This window comes from Somniosus microcephalus, unplaced genomic scaffold (genome assembly GCF_052327205.1).
Source record: "Somniosus microcephalus isolate GS21.2 unplaced genomic scaffold, FLI_Smic_1.0 unresolved_chr5, whole genome shotgun sequence".
Classification (NCBI taxonomy): Eukaryota; Metazoa; Chordata; class Chondrichthyes; order Squaliformes; family Somniosidae; genus Somniosus; species Somniosus microcephalus.
In genome coordinates, this window is record NW_028225183.1 from 36,905,764 (window position 1) to 36,919,172 (window position 13,409).

The following is a 13,409-nucleotide window of genomic DNA, read 5'->3' on the forward strand; positions in this document are numbered from 1 at the left end:
GTGCTTTGTGGGCTTGCGGCCGAAACGGCGGCTGCGGACCTCGAGCTGACCAGGGCGCTGGAATCGGCCTGGGCTCATGTCTTTGCGGGTGTTCGCCTCGGCCAAAAGGCATCAGGGTGACGGCCGAAGGCCGCAAAAGCGTCCAAGGGAGATGCGTTCATCCAGGTGCCGAGGCCAGGGCCCCGGGGCAGAAAGAGCAATTGGAGCGGGGTTGAGGGCCTTCTGCAGGGGAGAGGGAGAGGGAGGAGAGAGAGGGGGGAGAGAGAGAGGTAGGGAGTAAGAGAGGGGGGAGAGAGAGAGAGGAGGAGGGAGGAGAGAGGTGGGAGCGGGGAGGGGAGGGAGGAGGAGGAAGAGAGAGGGGAGAAGGGAGAGGGGAGCGGGGAGGGGGGAGCGGGGAGGGGAGGGGAGCGGGGAGGGGAGGGGAGCGGGGAGGGAGGGGAGCGGGGAGGGAGAGGAGTGGGGAGGGGAGGGGAGGAGGGGAGCGGGGGAGGGAGGGGGGAGCGTGAGGTAGGGAGGTAGGGAGAGAGGTGAGAGGGGAGGAGGAGGAGGAGAGGGAGGAGAGGAGGGGAGAGGCAGAGGGAGGAGAGGAGGGGAGAGGGAGAGGGAGAGAGGGGAGAGGGAGGGAGGAGATGGAGGGGGTGGAGAGGGAGAGGGAGGAGGGGGAGGAGAGGGGGAGGGAGGAGAGGGAGGAGAGGGGGAGGGGAGGAGAGGGGGAGGGAGGAGAGGGAGAAGAGGGGAGGGAGGAGAGAGAGGAGAGGGGGAGGGAGGAGGGAGAGGGAGGGGAGGAGAGGGAGAGGGGGAGGAGAGGGAGAGGGAGGGGGGAGGAGAGGGGGGGAGGAGAGGGAGAGGGAGTGGGGAGGAGAGGGGGGAGGGAGGAGAGTGGGGGAGGGAGGAGAGGGAGGGGGAGGGAGGAGCGGGGGAGAGGAGTAGAGGGGGAGAGGGAGAGGGAGGGGGTGAAAGAGGGGGAGCGGGGGAAGAGGCGAAGAGAGGGGAGGGGGAGAAGAGGGAGGATGAGGGGGGGGGCGGAAGAGCGAGGAGGGGCGTAAGAGGGAGGGGAGGGGTGAAGAGGGAGCAGGGGGGAAGAGGGAGGTGAGGGGGAGGGGGGAGAGGAATGAGAGGGGAGGGGGGATAAGAGGGAGGATTGGGGGGAGGGGAGAAGAGGGAGGAGAGGGGAAGGGGAAGAGGGAGGAGAGAGGGGAGGGGGAAGCGGGAGGGAGGAGGGGGGGAAAGAGGGAGAAGAAGGAGGAAGGGGGAGGGGGGAAGAGGTTGGAGTGGGGAGGGGCTGAAGAGGGAGGAGGGGGAGTGTTGAAGAGGTAGGAGGAGTCGGGCGTTTCATCAATTAGGGGCATTTCCTAATTAAGAAGAAAGTCACAGAAACGGATACAGATTTATTGGCATCATTCGAACAACCAGCAAAGATTCAGCATCAAACTATGTCTGAGTTTCTCATTCACACAGTCGGCCAGAAGCTGCAACGTAAGACTTCAAGCATTACTAGACTACACCTGGATGCCAAATATTAACCAGAATTATATTCAATGTTAGAAGTATTTTAAACTGCATAAAATTTTAATGTGGAACAAGTAACAGTATTTTGAAATTATTAAATCGCAGATTAATAGCCTTAAGAAAGAGGCTCCTGGATTCCTCAGTCGGAGGGTAGCTGGCTTTCATTGTCCTATAACACAGTCGTCGCAATATAAACCCATGGTCACACGCGGCTGGGCTCAACTGTTCCAAGCCCTTCACCCGTGGCTCAATGTCCAAGCCCTTCCCCGTGGTCTCAACCGTCCCGCCGACCTCACAAAATGGCGGCCGCCCTTCACCCACTGGGCTCTGAGTCCAAGCCCGTTCCCTCACTCTCAACTTCCCTCTCTCTCTCTGTCTCTCTCTCCTTCCCTCTCTCTCCTTCCCCCCTCTCTCTCTCTATCCTTCCCCCCAGTCTCTCGCTCTCTCCTTCCCCCAGTCTCTCTCTTGCTCGCTCCTTCCCCCAAGTCTTTCTCTCTCTCTCTCTTTTCCCCCAGTCGCTCTCTCTCTTCCCCCCCAGTCGCTCTCTCTCTTCCCCCCAGTCGCTCCCTCTCTCCCGCCCAGTTGCTCTCTCTCTTCCCCCCAGTCGCTGTCTCTCTTCCCCCCAGTCGCTCTCTTTCTTCACACCAGTCGCTCTCTCTCTTCCCCCCAGTCACTCTCTCTCTTCCCCCCAGTCGTTCTCACTCTTCCCCCAGTCACGCTCTCTCTTCCCCCAGTCGCTCTCTCTCTTCCCCCCGTTGCTCTCTCTCTTCCCCCCTGTCGCTCTCACTCTTCCCCCCCCAGTCGCTCCCTCTCTTCCCCCCCAGCCGCTCTCTCTCTTCCCCCCAGTCGCTCTCTCTTCCCCCCAGTCACTCTCTCTGTTCCCCCCAGTCGTTCTCACTCTTCCCCCCAGTCACGCTCTCTCTTCCCCCCAGTCGCTCTCTCTCTTCCCCCCTGTCACTCTCTCTCTTCGCCCCATCGCTCTCTCTCTCCCCCCCCAGTCGCTCCCTCTCTTCCCCCCCAGCCGCTCTCTCTCTTCCCCCCCAGTCGCTCCCTCTTCCCCCCTTGTCGCTCTCTCCCTTCCCCCCCAGTCGCTCTCTCTCTCTCTTCCAACAACAACATCCCCTCGAAAAAGCTTCGGCACCACCGGGCACTCCAGCAAGTCTATCTGTCTATATATATAAAGCGGTTCCTTCTGTTTGTCTGTCCGGCTATACACTCGAAAGTTGTAGAGCGTACGTACACGTGCTTTACTTCCAAAGAGAGCTTACCATTCCAAACGGTCGTAAGCGTATTTACTTTTCGCTCGGACAAAAATTGTTCGCGCGTTATACAAAAAACCTTCAAAAATCCACTCATTATCCACTCATTAGCATTGATTGACTGACGTAAATGTCGACCATTCCTGTGCCATCATGACTGACCAGTCCTACAGTTCAGTCACATGATGGTTGACCAATCGTTGTGTGTGTGGGTGGGACGAATCGTTTTCATCTCAGGGATCTAGCAGCCATTGCCTCAAGCTAAAAACCCCATTGCCGCAACCTAAAAATATGGTCATCGAGGTTAGTATCTTATTTTTTTTCCAAAAAGATTTACCAAAAACGTTTTGTAAGTACTTTCACTTTCATCTTTGAAGGTATTAAAAGGTAGAAATGTTGACCGGCAGCAGATTCACAGAGGGACAGAGAGACTGGGCCGAAAGCCTGGGACTCGATTTAAACTGCCCAGCCCAAAACAGCCCTGGCATCGCCGGGCTGCCCCAGCTAGTATATGTAAAAATTCAAGTGTACATTTGGCTAACTAAGCTTACCGATGATTCTCTGTGAGTATGAAAATGCTAAAGTCTGTTCGAATGTAGCCACAAGACAGATAAAAAGCAGTTTTGACTAAGCTCAGATAAGAAACAGCCACAGGCTGCAAGTGAAGATTAAATTGTTAAATGACATTATTTAGTACTAATAACATATTATAATGCTAAGTAGGTATTAGAGTTGGCTTAACAAATCTAACAGCAAAGATAATTGAAAGTTAATTAGCAGAAAAGATGTAAAATGAAAGAAATCTTGGGAGTTAAATAACCACTTGGTAGATCAAAGTGAGATAGTCTGAACACCATGGTAGATCGGGAGAGTGCACTAAAAGGTATGAAGGTGGACATGCAACTGCAAACATTCAAGGAAATCATGCATAATTTGCAACAAACATATATTCCTCAAGGCCATAAAAACAAAAAAGGAAAAGTGATCCAACCATGGCTAACAAAAGAAAGTAAAGCTGGTATTAATTCAAAGGAGGAAGATTATAATCTTGCCAGAAAAAGCAGTCAGCATGAGGAATGGGATATTTTTAGAAATCGGCAAAGGGGGAACCAAAAAATTGTGAAAGAATATAAAATGGAATATGAGCAAACTAGCAAAAAATATAAAAACGAATTTTAAACGCTTCTATAGGTATGTGAAAAGGAAAAGACTGGCGAATGTAAATGTAGGTCCTTTACAGTCAGAGCCGGGAGACTTTATAATGGGAAATGAGGAAATGGTTGAGAAATTGAACAAATACTTTGCTTCTGTCTTCACGGAGGAAGACACAAAAGAGCTCCCTGAAATACGAGAAAACCAAGGGTGTGGCGATAATGAGGAACTTAAAGAAATTATTATAAGTAAAAAAACAGTACTAGCAAAATTTATGGGACTAAAAGCCGATAAATCCCAAGGACCGGATTACCTACATTGTCGGCTTTTGAAAGAGGCAGCATTTGGGATAGTGGACGCATTGGTTGTCATCTTTCAAACTTCTGTAGATTCTGGAACGGTTTCTGCAGATTGGAGGATAGCAAATGTAACCCCGCCATTTAAGAAAGGAGAGAGAGAGAAAACGGGTGACTGCAGACCTGTTAGTCTCACATCAGTAGTTGGGAAAATGCTGGAATCTATTATAAAGGACGCAACAACTGGTCACATAGAAACTCGTAGTAAGATTGCGCATTTTCAAAATGGATTTATGAAAGGGAGATCCTGTTTAACAAACTTATTGGAGTTCTTTGAGGATGTAACTAGTGGAACAGACAAAGGTGAACTGGTACATGTGGTTTTCAGAAGGCCTTCAGTAAGGTCCCACAAAAGTGGTTGGTGAATATAATTAGGGCACATGGATTTGGGGGTAAAATACTACCATGTATTGAGAATTGGTTAACAGACAGAAAACAAAGAGTAGTGATAAACGGGTCTTTTTCAGGATGGCAGGCTCTGACTAGTGGGGTACCACAAGGATCGGTGCTTGGGCCCCAGCTCCTCACAATCTATATCAATGATTTGGATGATGGGGCTATAGCTAACATTTCCAAATTTGCTGATGCTGCAAAGCTAGGTGCCAGCGTCAGTTGTGAAGAAGGTGTCAAGAAGATTCAAGGGGATTTCGAAAGACTCAGTGAGTGGCCGAGAACATGGCAGATGGAATATAATGTGGATAAATGTGAAGTTATCGTTATTGGTAGAAAAAACAGAAAGGCACAGTATTTCCTAAAGGTGAAAGATTGGGGAATGCAGATGCTCGAATGGACCTGGGTGTCCTTGTACATGAGTCACTGAAAGTCAATGCGCAGCTGCAGCAAGCCATTAGGACGGCAAATGGTATGCTGGCCTTCATTTCAAGAGGATTTGAGTACAGGAGTAAAGAAGTCTTACCCCAATTATTTAGGCCCTTTTTGAGATCATACCTGGAGTACTCTCTACAATTTTTTTCTCCTTACATAAGGAAGGACATACCTGCCATAGAGGAAGTGAAACGACGGTTCATGAGATTGATTCCTGGGATGGAGTGACTATCATATGAGAAGAGATTGAGTAAAAGAGGCCTATATTCTCTTGAATTCAGAAGAATGAGAGGGGATCTCATTGAAGCATAGAACATTTCTAGAACAGTTGCCTCAGGATAAATGGTCAGACTGAGATGAGGAGACATTCCTTCACACAGAGGGTGGTGAATCCTTGGAATTCTCTACTCCAGAGGGCAGTGGAGGCTCAGTCATTGGGTACATTCAAAACAAAAGTCGGGAGATTTATGACTAGAAAGTGCATCAAGGGGTATGCCGATAAGGTAGTTGAATGGAGTCGAGGCAGAAGATCAGCCATGTTCTCATTAAATGGCGGAGCAGGCTCGAAGGGCCGAATGGCCTGCTCCTGCTCCTATTTCTTATGTGCTTATGTTCTTATGTCAAGATAAGGGAGACAACTCTGACATGGGCCCCTTGGTATTAGTCCGTGGACTGCTTGACCAGGGAAGATAGAATAAGAGTGATAAGATAACGTCCAATAAAGTGAAGAAACGTATAACCAAGATAACGATGAAACAGAGTAGATTTATTGGAAAATTACAGCAGCCAGGCGTGGTCAAGAGTATGAGTGACAGATGGTATTTTGACCATTAGAACCTATTAAAAAAGGTGATTTTGTTAAAGGCCGTATATGGCCACTGGCTAATCGAAATGTTGATAAGAAAATGGTTAAACCCTCGATAATAAAAGAATAACTTCCCAGAGAACTACTGCGAAGGCAAAGGAGCAGATTGAAGATGACGTCACCTGTGTCCGAGAGGTTCCAGAGACAAAGGGCTGTGAGCTACTGCTTAAACTATCGCCTAATGTTCAGTATTAATTTCATTGTAAGCTCAATAAACCCTGATCTATTGCTCAAACATACTGGCTGCTGCAAATTGGTGTCCTGCCCAACGGCTGTGAGCTACTCCTTAAACTATCACCTAATGTTCAGTATTAATTTCACTGTAAGCTTAATAAACGCTAATCTATTGCTCAAACATACTGGCTGCTGCATATTGGTGTCCTGTCCAAGAACTCTGAGGGATCATTTAAGATCTTACACATTGGCACCCTTCAGATGGGACGAGACAAAGCGGCTAGCATTGTGTGGTAGATCGGATCTCGAAAGTAGCTTACTGATCAGCTGCTGCACTTCAGGAGGGATACCTCCCTCGTGCAGAGTGCCCGTGAATTGTGTGCCGATAGATATTGATGTTAGTGGTCTGTTAATAAAATCGCAAAATTGCTAGTAAGATAAGGGTATATAAGAGTAAGTTAGACAGAGGTTCCTGTGAGGAGGAAGTACATATATTATTGCTGGAATGTTTAACCAAAGGAGACCGAGACCCTTTGAAGAAATGATAAACTTTATTCAGGAATTTGTGAATCTAAAAAAAATCAAATGTGATAAGGCTACTAGGCTACTCGCCTATGCAGTATTTTACTGTGCTCAAAGCGATGATGAGTATTGTACGAAACAAAGTACAGAGATAGAATAGCTAAAAGCACAACAAAATGAGTTAAAAGAAAAACATAGTCAGGAGGTGGAGGACTAAAAAAGCAGCAAGAGCAGGAGGCAGAAAACATAAAAGAAAGCAGTTTCAGGAAGTGGGAGATTTCAAAGGCGAGTTATTGACTTGGAGAGCCAGACCTCTCAATCTGCCGTAGATCCAGAAAAACAGAGCACGTGCACAGTCCAGGCAGGAAATACTATGCGTGAACTAGCAGAAACCAAATAGCTGTTACAATCTTGTGAGATAGAGAGGGAGGATCCTCCACATGATCTGCAAGATGTCAGATACGCCTTGAGGGAAGCTCTCCAGCGTCGTTATAGAGAGACGGATCACACACTGTGTAGGTTGAAGATATACGAACTAGAGGGAAAGCTGTGAAAACGATAGGTTGTTGTGGCTGCCGTTACTGCCAGATCATATGATTCACCAGTGGGAGCAGTGGAGGGAGGAGAGGTGATAGACTGGGACGCACTGGAAGAAAAAGGCATAGCAACACGGTGGACATGATGGTTGGGGAGACCGTGGGGCATCCTCCAGCCATGAGGATAGTCGGTCGGCCCCTGGTTGTGTCATAGTTAGAACCCAGACCTATGATGACAAGGGGAGAAAACCACCTCCGAGAAGCGCTCTGTTCCCCTCAATGCTGTCGAAGTACATGCTTGTGATAATGGGTTAGGCCCCATAACACCATCCGAGTACCCCATCGACATTAAAGTTCGATCGAATGCATGGCAGCGGGGTCACAGCGAGTTACAGGACACCTATTGTAAATGCGTCCACCTCATTGCCACTAACTCCAAGACACGGCAAAATCTTCCACTCCTGGTTTATAATATTGCCACTGCGTCGGCAGTAGTCATGAAGTCCATTCAGGAACAGCTACTAGATAAGAGCTTGGCTATGGCTAAGAAATTTTATCAAACAACACACAGACCAGTGGAGTCAACCACTGTATAAAGTGATAGGTTCGACACGTTTATTTTGTAACACAATGGGTTGCTATTGACTCCGATGACGAAGGGAAGGACCAGGAACCATTCAAGATACAATTCTTGAATGGCTTGCAACCCTCACTGAGGCGCACTCTGGTACACACGGTCTCGCCTGAGATTGGGTGGTCTGAGCTACTCCAGACCACCAATCATGCGTCAACTTTTGCAACGGAGGACTGCAGTCCAAAAAACATGTTATTGTGGTAGGAGGACCAGTTATGCCCACTGCACCCTGCTACACATGTCGATTCGAAGTAAATTGTTACAAATGTTGGAGACCTGGGCACTATTCTAAATTATGTAAGAAGCCTCGAAAACAGTGTCAGCGGTACCCTCCCTTTCAAGGAAATCTGCCCCCACCACCCGCCATAATATCTGCTGATCCCTTGGAGACCAATGTAGATCAATTGGCTGGAGAAATGAGTAAATGAACAGCCATACCGAGCATTCAAATTATTACACATGCTAATCCGGTGGCGGCCGGCTCAGATCCGGCTCGACAACAACCACAGGGATCCCAGGCAACGGCCCAATGAATGGGACAGCCCACCTGTTGCTTCCGACGTGATTTTAACGGGCGACCGGAAATTTCGGTTGTTCTACCGGGGGCCCGACAACAAATCATGCTTATTTACACCGGTTCATCTGTTTCCATCATCCATACCCCAAACCATGAAGGCATACCCCAAACCATGAAGGCATGGGCAAGGGTGGCTTGACGCTACAAGGCTCTGATGGAAGGTCAACCTCTGCTTTTAAGGCAGAAATTATACCTATGTGCACAACCGGGATTGATTTGACTGTTAATGACACTGTCATGATGACAATTCTTGACGGAAGGAGCATATTGGGAAGTGATGTTTTGGAAAGTTACGGGACAATTATTGATTACAACCAGTGGTGTATTTGGATTGGGACAGGAGTTAGTGAATCGGTCGAAATATCGGATATCCACTTCGTATTTGCGACTAAGAGGACTTGCTTGTAACAGGCACTGGATCACCCCGATAAGCGAGTCAAATTATAAATTCAAATAAACTGACCCACATTCGCCACTAGTAAGCATGACTGCAGTCGAATGGAGGGTGAGGAGACGATTAAGGGACCGCTCCACTTCTTTGTTAAACAGTACCCAATTCCCAAACAAAGTCATCCCTTTATTCGAGATGTCATCGACTACCTCTTAAAACATGGCATTCTGGGAACTGGCACTTTCATGACCAATTCACGAGGTTGGCCGGTTCAGAAGGGAGATGGTAGCTGGAGGCTCACTATTGGTTATGGAAGACTTAACACGGTTACACCCAAGAGCACCCCAATCATTAAAGATGCGCCGACACTATTATCAGAACTCCCAAAACACTCTAAATACTACTCCACCCTAGACAGTGTAAATGACTTTAGGAGTATTTGTCAGAGCAAAGGATCAATATTAACTTGCCTTCACCTTTGAGGACCAGAGTTACACGTGGACGTGCCTATCCCAAGGCTTCCACAACGCCCCGACCATCTGCCATACCAGAATCGTACGGCTACTGAAACCTTCTTCTAAGCCCCAGTGCCTGCTTCAGTATGTCGACGACTTGCGACTGGCGACCAGTACTATCGAGGAGCACCTTGAAATGTTAGATGAATTTTTAACACTGTTAAGCAGTGTCGGCTTGAAAATTGACCCTCGAAAAGTTCAGCTTTTGTTGCAACAGGTCTCTTATTTGGGAGTGACGATCCCTCCGTGGGGTAAGAGCTTCTACATAAAAATGAAGAGGGTGGCTAAAGTAAACATTGGTCCCTTACAGTATGAGACTGTGGAATTAATAGTGGGGAATTGGGAAAGGCAGAGATTCTGAACAAATATTTTGTATGTCTTCACGGTAGAAGAAACTAACAACATCCCAATAATGGATAATCAAGGGGCCTAAGTGACGGGGAACTAAGGAAAACAACCATCACTAAGGAAATAGTCATTGGTAAAATAATGGGTCTAAAAGATGACAAGTCCCCTGGACCAGATGGGCTGCATGACAGGGTCGTAATAGAAATGGCTGCAGAGATAGTGTCTGTATTGGTTGCAATATACGAATATGCCCTGGATTCTGGAGACGTGCCAGGGGTTGAAAAGCCGCAAATGTAACACCCCTATTTAAGAAATGAGGGAGACTAAAAGCAGGAAACTATAGACCAGTTAACCTAACATCTGTCGTTGGGAAAATGCTGGATTCCTTCATTAAGGAAGCAGTAGCAGGGGATTTGGAAAAGCATAATGCAGGCAAGCAGAGTCGGCATGGTTTTATTAATGGGAAATCATGTTTAACAAATTTGCTGGAGTTCATTGAGGAGGTAATGAGTAGGGTGGACCAAGGTCAACCAGTGGATGTGGTGAATTTGAATTTCCAGAAGGCATTCAATAAGATGCCACATAAAAGGTTACTGCATAAGATAAGAGCTAACGGAATTGGGGGTAATATATTAGCATGGATAGAGAATTGGCTAACTAACCGAAAGCAGAGGGTCGGGATAAATGTGTCATTTTCTGTTTGGCAAATGTTAACTAATGGTGTGCCACAGGGATCGGTGCTGGGGCCTCTACTATTTACAATCTACATTAATGACTTGGATGAAGGGACCACGTGTAATGTAGCTAAGTTTACAGATGATACAAAGATGTGTGGGAATGCAAGTTGTGCAGAGGCTGCAAATAACCTGCAAAGGGATATAGACAGGCTAAGTGAAAGGGCAAACATTTGGCGGATGGAGGATAATCACAGAATCACAGAAACCCCACAGTGCAGATAGAGGCCATTTCGGCCCATCGAGCCTGCACCGACACATATCCCACCCGATCCCTTTAATCCCTACACCAACACATATCCCACCCTATCCCCGTAACCCCACGTATTTAATCCCCCTAACACTAAGGGTCAATTTATCATAGCCAATCAACATAACCCGCACATCTTTGGACTGTGGGAGGAAACCGGAGCACCCAGAGGAAACCCACGCAAACAAGGGGAGAATGTGTAAACTCCACACAGACAGTCACCCGAGGCCGGATTCGAACTCGGGTCCCTGGCGCTGTGAGGCAACAGTGCTAACCACTATGCCAATGTGGGAAAGTGCAAGGTTATACACTTTGGCATGAAAAATAAAAATGCAAATTAGTATTTAAATGGAGAGAGATTACAAATGCTACAGTTCTGAGGGAACGGGGGCCCCTGTGCATGATACACAAAATGTTAGCATGCAGTTACAGCAATTAATCAAAAAGGCAAATAGAATGCTGGCCTTTATTTCAAATGGGTTGGAGTATAAAAGCAGGAAAATCCTGCTACAACCTTACATTGTATTGGTGAGACTACACCTTGAGGACTGCGTACAGCTTTGATCACTTTGATCAAGGATATACTTGCATTGGAGGAAGTTCAGAGATGATTCACTGGATTAATTCCAGAGATGAGGCGTTTGACCAATGAGGAAAAGTTGAGCAGGCTGTGCCTATATTCATTGGAATTTAGAAAAATGAGCGGTGATCGTATTGAAACATATTAGATACTGAGAGGGCTCGACAATGTAGATACAGGCAGGATGTTTCCCCTCGTGGAGAGATCTAGAACTCGGGGGCATAGATTCAGAATAAAAGATCGACCTTTTAGAACTCAGATGAGGAGGAATTTCTTCTCTCAGAGTGTCGTAAATCTGTGGAATCCTCTGCCCCAGAGAGCTGTAGAGGCTGGGTCATCAAATACATTTAAGGTGGAGATAGACAGATTTTTGCAAGACAAGGGAGTGAAGAGTTATGGGGAGCGTGCGGGGAAGTGGCTTTGAGCCCAAGATCAGCCATGATCTTACTGAATGGCGGAGAAGGATCGTGGGTGCAAGTGGCCTATTCCTGCTCGTATTTCTAAGGTTCGTATGTTCTTGTGTCTAAGTCCCGTCGAGAACAAGTTAAAGGTCATTCAAACACTCCCGTTTACTATATCCAGGACAGCGCTCCGATTGTTTCTGTGTCTAGTTGGATACTAGCATTGTTTTATTCGTGGGTTTGCAGAACTTACAAAACCACTCTATGAACTGTTTAATGAAAAGAGGGTCACATTTCCTCCCTGTGGGGGCCAAATCACACCGCTGCAGTTGAGATATTGAAACTGGCTGTTATGCAGGCTACCTGTTTGATATCATGCGACCTGACACAGCCATTCCATATCCAGATTGCATCCACTGACCACAGTCGGACTGCGGTCCGATATCAAGAACGCCTGGACGGGGTACAACCGATCGCATATGCCTCACGGGTTTTGCAGGGGGCAGAACGGCAGTTTTCAGCGTGTGAGCGCCACCTACTGGCGACTTTCTGGTCATGTCAACAGTTTAGCTACATTGCGGGTTTGCAGAGGAACATCTTGCATTCCCCTCACACTCCATTGAATCTCCCTATCTAACCAAGCAATTCGTTGATCTCATCCAATCGCATCAGTAAATTGACTTTAGAACTAATACAGTGGGACATTGATATAAACTCCATACAGACTACTGTTGTACCACTGATGCTTGCATACGAGGGACACCCTCACAAGTGTCCACTGCTTTTAATAGACTTTGAATACAAACCTGTTTTGCAATCACCAATATAAGGAGTCTCTGAAATATACGTGGATGGCTCCTCCTAGCACATTCAGTGCTCACCTCATACCTGATGTGCTGTGGTCCTACCTGAGAAGACTCTCAAGTTTAAAAGTAAAAAACACCTCCGCCCAGTCGCTCTCTCCCTTCCCTCCCAGTCGCTCTCTCTCTTCCCCCCAGTCCCTCTCTCTCTTCGCCCCAGTCACTCTATCTCTTCCCCCCAGTCGCTATCTCTCTTCCCCCCAGTCGCTCTCTCTCTTCCCCCCCAGTCGCTCTCTCTCTTCCCCCCAGTCGCTCTCTCTCTTCCCCCCCAGTCGCTCTCTCTCTTCCCCCCCAGTCGCCCAATCTCTTCCCCCCAGTCGCTCATTCTCTTCCCCACAGTCGCTTTCTCTCTTCCCCCCAGTCTCTCACTCTCTTCCCCTCCAGTCGCTCTCTCTCTTCCCTCCCAGTCGCACTCTCTCTCCCCCCCAGTCGCTCTCTCTCTCTTCCCCCCAATCGCTCTCTCTCTTCCCCCCCAGTCGCTCTCTCTCTTCCCCCCAAGTCGCTCTCTCTCTTCCCCCCCAATAGCTCTCTCTCTTCCCCCCCGTCGCTCTCTCTCTTCCCCCCAGTCGCTCTCTCTCTTCCCCCCCAGTCGCTCTGTCTGTTCCAACAGCAACATGCCCTCGAAAAAGCCTCGGCACCGCCAGGCACTCCAGCTAGTCTATCTATATATATAAAGCGGTTCCTTCCATTTGTCCGGCTATACACTCGAAAGTTGTAGAGCGTATGTACACGTGCTTTACGTCCAAAGAAAGCTTACCATTCCAGAACGCTCGGACAAAATTTTTTCGCACGTTATACAAAAATTCTTCAAAATTCCACTCATTATCTGCTCATTAGCATTGATTGACTGACGTAAAGGTCGACCATTCCTGTGCCGTCATGATTGACCAATGCTACAGTTCAGTCACCTGATGGTTGACC